Here is a 15477-nt window from a genome sequence, read left to right as displayed (position 1 = left end):
TTTAAATATGTACGGAACCATTCAGGCTTTAGTATTTCTGAAGAACTCCTCGCATAAAGAAAACCAAACTGTCTATTGTCAATTCTCGCCCTCCAAGAAACACCTGGAACTGTCAGGAGAAAGCCAGTACTATGAGGGAACTCCCCATCCTGCCTCAGTGTAGAAAAAACACAGCTGAGCCACTAAATGATAATCTGATCCTGATTAAAATATTTTTCAATCCCCTTCCAACTTCCAGAAGCAGAAAGCAGGCCTGCACAGAAATGAAATTCAAAGTCCAAACTCTTTACTACAGCAGCTCCAAGTTTATATTGTTCCTTAAAATAGGGCACATTCAACTCTCATTAAAGAGAACAGCCTTACAAATCAGAGTCTCAGATGATTTTCCTACATATTTCCATCTCCTTGGAAACAAGTAACGAAATTTAAAATGATACATGAGGAAGTACTCAGAGTTTCATAAAAATAGCAATTTTAACTCTACTAACTAAGCAGGAAAACACATTCTTCAAGACATATATTTGCTTTCTTTCTCAGTGGAAAGAAAAACAGTGAATATGAAAAAATGTAAAAAGAAATTGCATATTAATACTATTGCATGTGCACAATAACCCTTGTCTCGGATTTTTTACTTTCAGAAAGAACAATGAAATGAAGGCAGTTTTTCTTTTCAGGTTGCTTTTGATTGTTAACTTATTTTATTGTTCTGGCAAATATGTTGATTTAAATTGAGACATCTGTGTTCCAATTTCAGAAATATCCCCACCCTTTTTTTTTTTTTCTAAAAGGTCAGCACTGCTGTTAGATTCACAGGAGAGTGAGATACACTGGAGCTAAAAGGAGCCTGCTGTGCGTTACACTGGAGTGCAAACAGAGAGGTTGAGCACTAATTCAAGTTCCAACTCCTGAATCACTGGACGTTAACCACCAATGACATGTTTAGTTTTATGAGCAGGGCAAAAATGGAATGAACCCTCCCAATTGTAGCCATGTTCGCCTTATGGCATCTTCTCCCATTTTACGTGAGTCAGCTACTCAAGAGAGCACTTAACCTTTCTCCTTTTCCTAGGAAAATAAAACTAGAGGTACAAAAGAGGACAGGAGAGGAGTGTGTGTGCAAGCCATAGCTGCTAATAACCACCTTTACACATAAGGCGGTAGAATTGCTCTCAAAGCAAAAATATAAACAGCAATACTTCTCACCTCAGACTGGCCCTGCAACAGGCAAAGCACAACAGGCAGCAGCATTTCCCAATGTGGTTTAAGGTCTCATTCTGCCCAGGTTGAAAGCTAATTTTATTTCATTCATTTAATTTGTCTTAATTCAAGTTTCTTTTTTTTTTTTTTTTTTGCTCTTTTTCTTTCATTTTCTGCTTGAGCCATTCTCTAATAAACTTTTTTTTTTGGCCAGATACAGAAAGTAATAAAATGTTAGCATGCCACAAGCTTCAGATCCACTGATTCAGTGCATCTTGCACTGGTTAATCAAAAGCACTCTCTAATGTTCTGCTCATGTGAAGAAAGGGCATTCTAGGAAACAAACAATAAAACACAGAAAGCAAAAAGATTCTTTCCCGTGCAAACAAAACCTTTTATTTTTTTCAAGGGATCACTATTAAAGCTTGCAGTACTCACCTGGAGTACTACCATAATGTTGCATCAGTACTTTTTGATATAACAGACACCAGCCCTCTTAATTTGCTTTTTTAAAAAAAAAAAAAAGTAATTAGCAGCTAGTATGCACTACAAAGCAGCAAAGAGTCACTCTAGTCATCACTTGATTCCTAAGAAGAAATGCTGGTGAAAACTACTCAGCCTGCTGAGCTGCTTTCAAAGACCTGCTGAGTATAAAAACTTGGAAAGATGTCCTGTGTATGTATTTCTTCTGCTGGAGTTATCTTATGTTTCATTTTCCTTGCTCTTCTTGCTTTTATGATCACAGATACGCAAGAAAGTTAGATTTTATTTTTATCTAGGTGCAGTAACTAAATAATTAGAAGGCAGAACACACTGCCTTCCCTGCTTTGCCTCCCACCCACCAAAAAAAAAAAAAAAAAAAAAAAAAAAAGGGGATTGTCATGAATCTAGTCCATCTCCTACAACTATTTTGGTAAAGCTGGCAGAGCCTAAAAACTGTTCATTGCTTACTGAATTGCTTTATTAGCATTCTGGGAGCTCCATTAAGTCCAATATTCCTTAGCCAGACCCATACTCTACCTATAATTACTCTCTTACATGCACACATTTGCAACAGAGTTTCCCCAAAAGAAAATAAAAATATTCCAAGCTTATAGACTTAACTAGAAATCTATGTGCAGCCTGACTACAGAAATCAAATGCTTGAATGCCCATATGGCCAAAATAAGTCTTGAGACTTTATGCGACTAATGGCAGTGCTGCATATAACAGAATTTAGGTAGAAACTGATGACAGCACAACCACCAATGCTTCAGTGGGGATATGAGTTGAGGTACAGTGGAAGAGACAATGGAAAAATTCATGAGATATTGGAAAGTGGACTATACTATACTTCCAAGACTTCTTCCCCAAAAATAAATTTATATGTTGCCATAGCTTGGCCCCGCTCAGGACCAAGCTACAGGCTCTCACTCACCACCCCCCCACACCCTCCAGTGGGACAAGGAAGAGAACTGGTTAACAAAAAAAAGGCAGAACTCATAGGTTGAGATGAAACAAAAAAAAAAAATTAAGAGAAATAACAGAAGAAAACAAAACAGATGGAAAACAAATATAGTACAACACCTCACAGCAAATCCCAATGCCCAGTTTCCTCCCAGGAGAGCAGAAGCCTCACCTCAGCGCCCTCCTCACTTATATACTGAGCATGGTGTCCCACGGGATGGAATGGCCCCTTGGCTAATTTGGGTAAACTTATCCCAGCTGTTGGCTAATCAGTAATCTGTCCCAGCTGTGTGCTGTGTGTCCCAGCCATAGGTCCCACCAGCTCCAGTTCTTCTCCCAACTCAGGTGAATGAGTTGTTACCTGTATGTATTTTTTGCTTTTTCACTACAGCCTATGCTGTGTGAAGAGCAGTGGTTTAGCTCAGATTTGCAATAAAGTCCATGTTAAGAGATAATGACATTTGAGTTATATAAACTACTACAGTTGACCTCACACACATATAAACTGAGACGAGTTTAACATTTATTGTATTTTTAAAGTATGTTCACTATCACTGCTCAAACAGCGCATATCTCGGTCATTTATTAAGAACCTACCATTTCTCTCGTGTGACCCTTTTGTTCACAGTTTAAGGCCCCAGCCACTAAATGATAGTGAGATTTTCCAATAAAAAAAGGGATTAACTAATGGAAAAAAACATAGAGAATAAAAAATTACCAACCTCTGAAATTTGGATAGGTGCTGCTATAAGCAATCCTTACCAAAAAGAAAAAAAAAAAAAAATTAGATTTACAAAATCCTCCTTCAAACCTATGCTGAGGTTGCACAGCAAAGCCAGTTGCTTTACCGACATGTTCAGACTTCATATTATACTTCCAGTGTCTTTAGTTAAGGTTGTGATATGGGACAAATGTAAAACTAGCTGGCAAATGTGGCAGAAAGTGGACATTTAGCATAAAAAGAAGGAGTTATATCACACACTAAGCAGCAATAGGAAAAGAAAACCAAAAATGACTGCTCTAGCACAGCATGTACTTGTCCATCCTCCATATTCTCATTTAGTATTGCACAACACATATAAATTCAAATCAATATCAGTTCTTTTTTTTTGCTTTAAAACTATTGTATATCTAATTTCTGACCTTTTACATTCACCGTGGATTAAAAAGAAGAAATTAGATAAGAAAATAGTCCATCAAGTCCACCACTTGTGAATCCTATCAGCAAACACCACTGTTCTTCATTTTTTTTTAATATTAAAAAAAATTTATAGAGCTTAGCTAGAATCATATTATAGAACAGAAGGTGTCTATTGCTAAGGAGAGACTTTAAGGAAGTTTTTCTAGAGAACTCTCTCAACTCACATTTGACTAGCGAGAAAGATAAGCTTTAATTTTTCTCATTGTTACTGCAATGCAACAAGTGATGCAAAAGTATAAGATTTGCAAAATATAACGCACAAGTGGATGGCACTGGTCAGGGATGTGCTGCTCATTGGGAACAGGAATATGGGAAAATTCCCAAATTTGTAATTAGTTACTTTAAATTAAGAGTAGAAGAGTGCAGGAAGGAAATAATCAAATGCATAAAAATAAAAAGATCTGTAGTTGTGTAAAAAAAAAAATCTAAGGGCTGTAGTAGTCCACAAAACACACAAGGATAGAGAACATAATCATATTATTGAAAAAAAAAGAAACACCACCTTTTCTGGGATGCTTTACTCAATGTTGTGTGTAAACTTGGGAGAAATATTCACTGTTCTGCTCTGAAAAAATGATGTGAAATGGTTGCAGCATTATATCTGCTTAAAAAATGTTCACTTTTAAGTGCGACGTTTTACGAAAGAGGAGTACAGGAGAGTATAACAAGTAAAAGGTAATAAGTAAATAATAAGTAATAAGTAAAAGGTTTATAAAACATGACCTATGGAAATATTTGGAAGTATGGAACTAGTCTGGAAGAAGATACAGTTGGTGATCAAATAGCAAAATAAACATACTATTTTCAAATAATAACAATAATCAGCACTGGCACATACTACTTAAGGAGATTTTAGGAACCCTAAAGTGAAATAATTATGAAATCGTACCTGAGATCAGGAGAAAAGTACTAGTGCATATCACGGAATTCTTTCCAGCAATAAGTTTCTAGAAACTTAATAAAGTTACTAGACAAACTGCATTTTTACTCACAATTCCAGTGGTTTTGAACATACAAAACACTGTACTATGCAAAACAGTTTGTGCATGTGTAATTATTCAGGGCAAATTGAGATCTTGGTATTCCCAGTTCATTTCTGTGACTGAGCAGCTCTTTTTTTAGACCAGATATTGTCTATTGCTTATTCACAGAGCCCATCCTGAATTTTTAATTAGATACAAAGGCATTATAAGAGTAATCAATAAATAGCAATTCAACAAGCTTCACAGGATCCATGGGACTGGTGAGCCAATATCTATAAATTCTTTTTTATTTTCTTACTGTTCTGTGTTTTACAGAGCTAATCAGAGCTGGGCAGTAGAGACAGTATATTGCTCATAATTGATAAACAGTGTCAGAATGTGTAATTAAATATTTATCTTGCTATTCATCTATTAAGCCTCAGAAATAGACCTGTGTCTGGTTTCTATTTTATCAGGAAAACATGGTCAAGGCTATTATTTTGTGGAAGACGACATATTTGCAGACTTCTATACTTTATTTTAATGTTGGCAGGCATGTAGTTCCTAGAGGTTTCATAAGGCTCAAAAACCCCAAGATTCTTCCCCCATGCTACTTATATTAAGTCAGGTACATATCATATTTAAAGATCTATATTGAGAAATAGACCTGACATTAAAAGATGGCCACAGGTGGATTATCACTAGAAATTGTGGGTTCTGCCTAGAAATCCCTGACAGTCCCATACACACCTCTCTGTTCTAGTATGGATTGATTATACCATATAGCATTGTCAGGGAGAACCCTCTAAGAACTGAAAACATTCTCTGTCTGAAGATTTTGATCTAGTGAATAGGTACAAGACACTAGGACCTATATTTTGCTTTTGGCAGAATTTAAACATACTTTGTAGCCACTTCACAGAGAAGGAAACGATGACATAAGTTTTAAGTCAGAATACCCAACCTATTATTAAACTGTTCAGTGGATCTTTATTGTTGTCTTTAAGGTTTAGTAGGGTTTATATAGAATCATAGAATGGTTAGGGTTGGAAGGGACCTTTAAAGCCCATCCCGTCCAACCCCCCTGCAAGAAGCAGGGACATCTCCAACCAGATCAGGTTGCTCAGAGCCCCGTCCAACTTGGCCTTGAATGTTTCCAGGGATGGGGCATCCACCACGTCTCTGGGCAACCTGGGCCAGTGCTCCACCACCCTCACGGGGAAATAAAAAAAAATAAAAAAATAAAAAAAATTCTTCCTTATGTCCAGTCTGAATTTGCTTCCTTCTATTTTAAAACCATTATCCCGTATCCTATCACAACAGGCCCTGCTGAAGAGTTTCTCCCCATCTTTCCTGTAGCCCCACTGAGGTACTGGAAGGCTGCTATCAGGTCTTCCCAGAGCCTCCTCTTCTCCAGGCTGAACAGCCCCAACTCTCTCAGCCTGGCCTCATAAGAGAGGTGCTCCAGCCCTCTGATCATCTTTGTGGCCCTCCTCTGGACCTTCACTAACTGGTCCATGTCCTTCTTGTGTTGGGGGCTCCAGAACTGGACACAGTACTCCAGGTGGGGTCTCACCAGGGCAGAGTAGAGGGGGAGAATCACCTCCCTCGACCTGCTGGCCACGCTCCTCTTGATGCAGCCCAGGATGTGGTTGGCCTTCTGGGCTGCAAATGCACATTGCCAACTCATGTTGAGCTTTTCTTGTTTTTTGAAAAGCTACATTAAAAAAAAAAGCTATATTAGTGACTATATACACATAGTCGCTAAAAGAATTGTGTCTCTGTATGACAGTGGAACATTTAAAGCAGTAGGCAGACACAATGGACTGCAAGGCCTATTTTAATGTTTGCTGCTTCAAAGGAAATCCTCAGCTCTAAGCCAATATCCTTAAAATAGCCCTAAAATATCTTAGTAGCTATACCTTAAGATTTTACTCCTAAAATAAATATTTTTGTCATCTGTCCAGAAAGAGAGGGAATATTTTTGCTTATAAATTATTCTTTTTTCTTAAGAAAAAAAAAATATTTAAACTCTCCCTTATTTTAACTCACAGGAACCACTGTTTAACATCAGTGTACCCAATGTATCATTATTTGAAAGAAAATATAGGAGGAGTTGAGTTATTTAACTTTCATATACCACCATTACAAAGGGTTACAAACAATTCTGTGAGCAGAAGGAGGATTTTTGTTGTGGTCGTAGCTTACAATTTGATGTTGCTGTCAGGGAACAAAAGCAGTCTTAAGTAACTAATCCTGGAAAATTTTTTGGAAGCAAAATAACACATATTTATTGAATATGAACAACAATTTTTTTTTGTCAAATAATCCAGATATTCATATCTATTCAGCCATTCACCAAACTAGAGCAATTAATGAACTTATGCTGAAGTGGCAACTGTTGAAAAGTTCGTTCTTTGAAAACAATTAGTCTATGCTTTAGGATCATGTCTTCAAAGAGTAAAAATGTAGTAGAATTCCCTCCCTCCCATACCTGTTGTATATTCCACATTTACTCATCTAGGTTGGTTAATTGTGTGGCAAATGAGCATTTATAGATGAATTCACACAACTGCATAAATGAACTAATTCAGTGAGCAGGCTTTTTGGTTCCTTCCTGTTATGCAGGCATCCAAGATCTATGTACATGCACTTTTTCAGAACTGCAAAATCAGAACGCCTTAGAACCATTTACCCTTATATAACCCCTGTGAGGCAGAAAAGCTGAAGGCTTCCTGAGAAACTGGACAATGAGTTGCAGACAAGAGGCAAAGAGGTCTCTCCTAGAATGGCTAGGAAGGACTCCAGCCAACTGCATTCAAGTCTCTTCTGTACTGGCTGCTTCAGCCCTTGATAGCATCCCAAAAGACCTGAGAAAAATCTACACAGTTGCCTTCCCACCTACTTTATTCATCCAAACACCTCTCTGTTCATAATCTGGTCTGTAGCTTTTTTTGAAATCACTCTAGACCCATTCCTCTGACAGCAGAGCAATAGAAAAATCCATGCCACCTTAACAGTATAGGCCAAGGAGCAGGAAATTTAATACAAATAACATATTCAACAAGAAAGCCTGTGAATCCAGGTAATACATAAAATTAATAGCTAGTTTGGGCCTGTTTTTCTGCGCCATGCTCAGTTATAATCACAATAAAAAAGATCTTCCAAGGCTATGAGGCAAGTGCAATTTCACCCATGTTAAATATGCTTCCACAACAGCAGCTGTTAGCTGCTGTAAGACTCCTTACAAAGAGCTTAATGGTAAATACAGAGAACTGCCAAGCCACAGTGTAGTGACAGAGCTGTGACTGAGGACTGAAGGACCATCACCGCTTTTGTGTTAATGCGTAAAAGCACCCAGAGCACAAAAATTCCTTAACTTTGCTATCTCTTTCACAGTGATTGGCTAGATCTTCAAAGTTTAACGGGCAGGAAAAAATTCCACTGTTCTTGTGGAATCACTAAGTTCAAAATTCTTACAGATTAAAGAATCTGACTTTTCAGTTCAGGTTTGTATCTCTATAGATTCAGGTTTAGGCATGCAGGTTCATGTGCTTCTAACTAATTATATAAAGTCCTTGGTCTCTTTAGCAACAACTAATAACATCGGCATATTGTCAACATACTTCACATACCAAATCCCATACTAAACACAAAACACAGCAGCTACTGGGAAGAAAATAAGGTCCATCGCAGTTGAAAACAAGATGAGTTGAAAGGCTCTTTGATGATAAATTTTTTATCTTATGAGAGAGGTTAAACACTTTTTAAAAATTCCAGTGACCGTAATTCAGCCCTTTTTTACTCTCAATTTTTCCTAGACTCAATGTCAACCGAGTCACCCCAGCAAAGTGAAATCACAACTGTTCCTAAACAAAAGGGTTGTTGGGGTCTGAAACCTCTTTCAATTCACCCCAGTAAAACTTCCCAATTGAACAAAGTCTCTTGAGGGTCAAGTTTTTTTTTTTCCTGAGTTTTTCTTTTTGAAGGTTTGCCATATCTGAAAGTATGGCTTGCTACAGTTTAAACTGAGCTTTAGAAAGGTCAGGTAAGGATAAAAAGGATTAATACAGAAGAAAACAGAGAATAAGGGATGAAGTAGAATCTTAAACGCATTTCCACTGAACCTAATGCAAGGTAGTTGCAAAAGTACAGATGTTAAAGGCAAGATTGGTTTTACAATAAATATAGTTTTGTGGATATAACAGAACAGTGGCTTTAAAAATAATATTTTTAATAGCAAAACATAATTAGTTTTTTAAATTATTTTAAAATAAAAATATAATTTTGAATGTTTTCAATTTTATGAAAAAAAATCAGCAAATTAAGAGAGTTATTCTAGGTCTTAAAAACCTTTCCTGGAACTAACTAAGCATACCGATTTTTGTGATACCTCTAATGCCCCTATGACTATATATACATAAGTACTGATGACTCTTTGAAACACAAAGCTTATTAACATCCCAACTCCCTTTTAAAAATCCTGTTTGGTAATGAAATCATCATACCCCATCTACTGATTGACTTTCACAGAAACTGGTCCAATATCACAAGAGAAAATCACTGTAATGCCACTCTTTGCAACTGGAGCTTGATCTAATTAAAATGAATTGTGGTGAAAAAAACTTTAGTTCAAAAGGATTAGACACAATGGCTTAGCAGTTAAAGAATAATATATATTCACAACTATTTTAGTAATAAAATAACTCTGAATATTAAGCATTTTCAGAAGAGTTTTCGTCATAGTGAATAAGTATGTTTAAATAATTTATTTAAATAAATAAATGTTTTACTGTGCTGTTTAAATAATTAAACTTCAAGCAATCCTGTGATAAATTGTAGGGTTCCTGAGCATTTCAGCCTTTCAGCTGTAGAGTCACAAAGTAAACTCTGTAACCAGTAAATTGATCAGCATAGTGCTGATGGTTGAATTCCTCACTGATGTTTCACTTTTAGACCCTCTTTGTGCTAAAAAAAAAAAAATATATATATATATATATATATATATATATGTTTGTAGCACAATAATGTTAAGGTAATTTCTTTCTCATTTCTTTCCCCTTACTCATCATCTTCCTGCTCTTTGAGTGGAGAAAAACAAATTCATTAAGGATGTTTGAAGGTGATGACAACTTAAGGTTCATGATGTGTATAATGTAGGGATAAATCATTTGAAATAAGATTCGATTTGCCTGGGGCACATATATGTCCTAAATAATAAACATATGCCTCTAAGGCTGTTCTTCCACAGTTAAATCCCTTCAGTTTGCAAGTGCAATTTCTAGCTTCTGAATTTCATGTCATTATAGAGCATTTTTAGTAACTTACTTATCTAAGATGCTGTTTGTTGGGGGAGGTTGTCACTGTATTTGGATAGATATAAATTAAACGCTGAGTGGATGTAATACATACAAATCTGTGTAACAAGAGTATTCAAGTCAGGCAGCATTGATGGGAGCTAATAATACTCAAATCCAGCCAAATATCCCACATAAAAAGCAAATGAAACCAATTTAACACCACTAAGTTTAAAGAGACCTTCCCAGTGAGCTTCGATTTTTATTTTTTTGTATCAAATAAAACAGGAGAAACAAAAAGAAAACACCCTTGGGTGTTAACTAAAAGTATGCACGGTATGTATGAACTTCTAAAACTCTCAGTCGTACATTCTTATCATAAAACGTTCTACTTAGATTTTTAGATATGTTTTACCTACAATTCCATAAAACCATCCTATAATGGTGACAACACATTCTCACAGAGGAGCATAGTAGCATAATGTTATGCATGGTAGTAATGTTCAAATATTTGCCATTATCATTTTATGTTTCACAAACATGAACTCCCTCATTTTCATCGTTAAAACAAATTCTTAACTGTAAATAGCATGTGTTTTAACACTGTCTTTTTAAACAAGGCAAAATTGTCCTCATTTTGATGTACATTACACAAGCTATAAATATGTCACTTATCTCAAAAAGCAATACAGCCTATTAAGTGAGTTCTTTGCTACTTTCAAGAAGACTGCATAATTAAAGCTAAAGAGCTGCAGGATAAAATTTATGTAATAATACTTTCTTGTATCATGCCCTACATCAGATAATTTTAAAATATTTTAAGATTTAATACAGAAAGTACCACAACACTCTTTGTGCATCTTAACGCCAATGACTAGAAATAATCATGAAACCAGTCAGCAAATTGCTATTTTTTCTTTCTCACATACAGTTCTAACAATTTAGAAAACTATCAAGAAATTTGACTATCACAAATAACGTGTTCTTGTTGACTATAGCTCAATTTCTTCTTTTTAATCTTGAGAATACGAGTTTGAAAAGGAAGTAGAGTTATACTGTGTAGGTAACAGTCATAGAAGGTGGCTTCTGTTCCATGAGTGTACAGGGGGGAGGGGGGGGGAATATATAAATATACAGTCAATAAAGAACTGGTAGTGATTTCTTAGATAATTTTCTGCTGTTAGCCAGTAATATTTCTTTAAAAACAAAAATAAAACAAGTTTGAATACTTCCAATCACCCTTGTAATTCACAAAAATTTCCTTTCTTACATCACTAGTCATTTGGAACAGGGCTACTAGACAGCTCCAGTTACAAGTCCATAAAGTGAAACAGCAATGTCTTGGAACTGCATATCTTACCTTTGGTTGTACAAGTACAATAGCAATAACCAGAGCAATTCATGGCAACATACTGTCACTCTGGCTATGCTTGGTCTAGAGCTAAGGATTTGAGCTATGAAATACAAGTTCTTGAATAACCCTCATCATTTGCTATCATCTTGGGAAAAGCAAGAATATTATTGAATAGAAAGAAAAAAAATACTTTTATTTCTCCTATCATTATTAAAAAAAAAAAAAAAAATCATCAAAACCTGTATGACTAGACTTAGCAATACTGCCAAAAGAAGTTGACTTTCAAGTACAGATATTGGAAATCTATTATATCCTTCAGTTCTGAGAGAGAGACTATCTCTGTTGACAACAAAAGAAAATTATTTCACCAGGATAACTTATTACTAGTGAATAATGCAAATACTAAAACCCATTATGGTTCTGTAAATCAGAGAAGAAAAGTGAAAGAGGAAAACATCAACCCTCTGAATACTGGAATATGGAAAACACAACATTTCTCTGAACTCAAGAACATTTTTTTTGTTGAACTTCCTACCAGTCAGCTGATCTAGGATAACCCAGCTAGCACGCCATTAGAACTGGTAATGCCTATTCTGTGCAGGAGAATTAATCATTTTATACTTGCAATAGTTACCACAGGTCAGGTTACGTTCCAAAACAAGGCAACAAAACAGCAACAACAAGCAGACATTCCCCTGCTGGGTTTGCCAGCTTTGGTGCCCACCTCTTCTACATTCAGTAGCTTTACAATTAACCATCCCCCCTAAACATAATGCTGTGCTGATGAGGCTGATGAATTGGGGGGGAGGGGGGCTGGGGGAGGAATCTTTCTTATCTCTTTGTCTCTTGCCCACCTCATTCCTAGTGCCACTTCCTTAAAAGCTTAAAATGGATTTTTGTTTCCTGGTGTGATAAGAGATTTTCCCTAGGGAGAATTAACTAAGAAAAATTGAGAATTCCTTGAGCCCAAGGACTGATTTCTTATAGATTTGCATCTCGTGACAGAATCCCCTACTGTCTAATGAACATATAAATTCCAACTTAAGCTTTTTTTTCAGCAGCTGAAGCATTCCTCACAGGTGTTCTCTAAGTCATTTCACTGGAGTCTAACAAAAACCAAATTCATGCCTTAATCTTTCTTGGGAGGAAGAGTGTAAGGAGTGGCTGATATTGTGGAAAGCAGTAGGGTGGCATTATATGGCAGTCCCCAAAATCCCTCTACCTGTGTTTTTGACAGTGTGCAAATTCTGTCTTAATAGTTATAATTAATCAATATTTTTAGACTTATAAACAAGGAGGGCCTCAGATAATATAACCTTGATTTCTCTTAGAGTAAGATAATTAAAAGCAGTATGCTTTCTAAGTTTTAACAAAAGCTTAAACAGTACCAGTTTTGAGGCTTATAAAAGAGCTGTTCATTTTATTTTTTTTCATTTTTTAATTACACCTCACAACCATTGTAATTTCAGCCTCCGAATGAGACTCAAGCTTTACAAGCCAAAATATCTCAATGAGAATACTGGGAATTGAACTGAAATCAGGAAACAACTGAAATAATCTCAGAAGTGTTCGGCCTAACATTTGTAGGTTGAAGAACGGCAACTGTTTTACATACAGTTCAGACAAACAGTTTGGATTGATTTGAGGTGTGGAACTAAGGAGACAATAATTTTCTAATATATACTGAATTTTTATATGAATATTCTCTAGAAGACTTGAGAGAAAAAAAATTTTTACACAGAAATGCCCCTAAAGTAATATCTGACTGTAGTACTTCTGAAAAAGAGAAAATTCACCCCAAGGTAAAGTTCTTCATATACAGAGCCTACACTCCAGACTAGGTTAGTTAAATGAGGGAGATGGATATTAGTTAGTATAGGTGGAATAAAAGATAAACATATGATAACTGTTAATATGCTTATCTGAATGTAATGCCACAGGTATGCCACACGCACAAAACTTCAAATACAATATAAAAATAAATCTAAAGGAAAAAGTAGCCTTTCAGAAAAGGGCAATGAGAAATATTATTTTTGATAAAGCAAAGCTGTAATTGTACAATTCACTTACTTGGGTAACACGAACTTGGGGGATAGAAACTCTTTTTTCTTCTACATATAATTTCTATAATAGTAGAATTTTAATCCCAGATCAGAGTTGCTAGCTCATGGTAATACAACTAAGCAGCAAATAAATTGTTTCCTGTCGAGAGTTGCTTGGAGAACTTAGTTTATACCTGTGTTCTTATTTTCAAACATCCACTCTGCTTAAGAAGGTGTTCACACAGAGGTGTTCGGATCAAGAAACAGGAGGTAAACTACATCGGTAAAACATGTATTTTTCAAAAACTACCATCAGTCATCATCTTTTGAACTTTTTCTACTTCTAGAAATAATAAAATATTTAAAATTCATCTGGCTGGGAACTGCTGGGATGCAATTTAAGAACACTGCTGTCCTTTCCATGGTAAAAACTGAAAGTCATGATAAAAAAAACCAAACCTCAAACTTCTCTTTTTCACTCTATTGAAGTATTTTAAGTGCTGTCTTGGCTCTGGCTACTCTTTCTTTCCCACCTGCCATATGTGCATGTGAATGGCAAAGTGCTTGCTAGGGAATGGGGCCAGCAGAGCTGAACCAGAAGGGAGGCCTGGTGCTGGGCACAGCGCCCTGGAGGAGCGGTGCTGCATTTGCCTGGTAAGAATGTTGGTTTCTTGAAGGAAACTGGATGGCATTTATATATCTGTATCCCTTCCAGGAAACTCATGAGCCTCTTCAAAGCAAATATTGTTTTGTTTGGTGCAAGTTATTGCTTGCAATCTTGTTGCGTTGCCTCTTGGGTTTTGAGTATCCTCTCTTATGGCATCTGAGGTAACATCATGACTGCCTTTGACTCATGGAGAATCTCTATAACAAGCTACACCCGCAAGATATGAATGACCACTGCATCATTTCTGCATCCAACCTATCATCTCAACCATTAAGTCTTTTATGATAGCAACCTCTACTGAAAGATAAACGCAAAAAGCATTGAATGACTCTGTGGAGCATATTAACCTTTTCTGGTGCCTAGCACCAGTTGCAGCCTTATCTCCCTGTGGAGTTACAAACACAGCAACTGAACTTCTAAAAAATAATGTAGGAGATCTTACAGAGGTCTAGCTTCCAGTGACTTCATATTACATCACCAATGTGTAGGGTATACTCCAGCCTATGTGGTAAAGCTCGATCCACAGTTCCCTCACCACAGCCCTACAGGACGCCAAATGCATCTTTTTCTGTATGCCACACAGTGTTTCAGATACAGAATTACCAGTTAATTTTTAAAAGCTTTCCAGGACATAACATTTCCAAATGTTAAAACAGGAAAGTCTTATAAAGACATAACCCATGGGACTCACAGTGTTCTAATCTCACTTTTAAGAAAAGATTAAGAGGTTGTACTTCCTGGCCTGAAAACATACTATGTGATGGTACTCGCACTGCAACATGGGATGGAGACTCCCTGGGGAACCTGTTTTATAGAAGCTGTGAGTGTTATTCTGAATATGTCTATTTGAGGAATAAATAGTTCTTCAAAGGTCTCCTCTATGGAAAGGGCAAGCCACTTAAATACTTTGTAGGATTTGGACTAGGGTGATTACATACACCTAGAAGCTCTACCTTTATTCCTGTGAAGCTAGTAACTGAAACTCCAAGATAGTATCTGTAGTCCTTAAACATTTTTTTTTTTCTTCAACATCCTAAGCTTGATCTTTTTCACTTCAAATGGCAGTACTAGTTATAAATTATTCATGATTCATAGCTGTCTCTTTGGAGACACCATCTTCAAACTAAGAATTCTCTTCATCTCTGTTCTTCCCTTCAGGCCTGTTGCATGCAGGGCTGTGGCTTGTCTTAATCTTGCTTTTGGTATTAAGTATAATTTTAGAACATCATTTCACTGTTTGTCTTTTTTCATAGTTTCTCTCTCACTATCTCCAACATCATCTACTTTTTAAAATCTACACTTATTTACTAT

The 15477-nt window shown here is 36.3% G+C and overlaps 1 protein-coding gene across 2 annotated transcripts in view; it reads left to right on the top strand.

Annotated features, from left to right (window-relative positions):
* GABRG2 (gamma-aminobutyric acid type A receptor subunit gamma2) overlaps positions 1–15477 on the top strand; it is a 69767-nt gene that overhangs the window by 32481 nt on the left and 21809 nt on the right. The window lies entirely within an intron of this gene.

The sequence above is a fragment of the Chlamydotis macqueenii genome, chromosome 14, assembly GCF_036417535.1.
Source record: "Chlamydotis macqueenii isolate bChlMac1 chromosome 14, bChlMac1.mat, whole genome shotgun sequence".
Classification (NCBI taxonomy): Eukaryota; Metazoa; Chordata; class Aves; order Otidiformes; family Otididae; genus Chlamydotis; species Chlamydotis macqueenii.
This window is presented reverse-complemented; position numbering and strand designations above follow the sequence as displayed.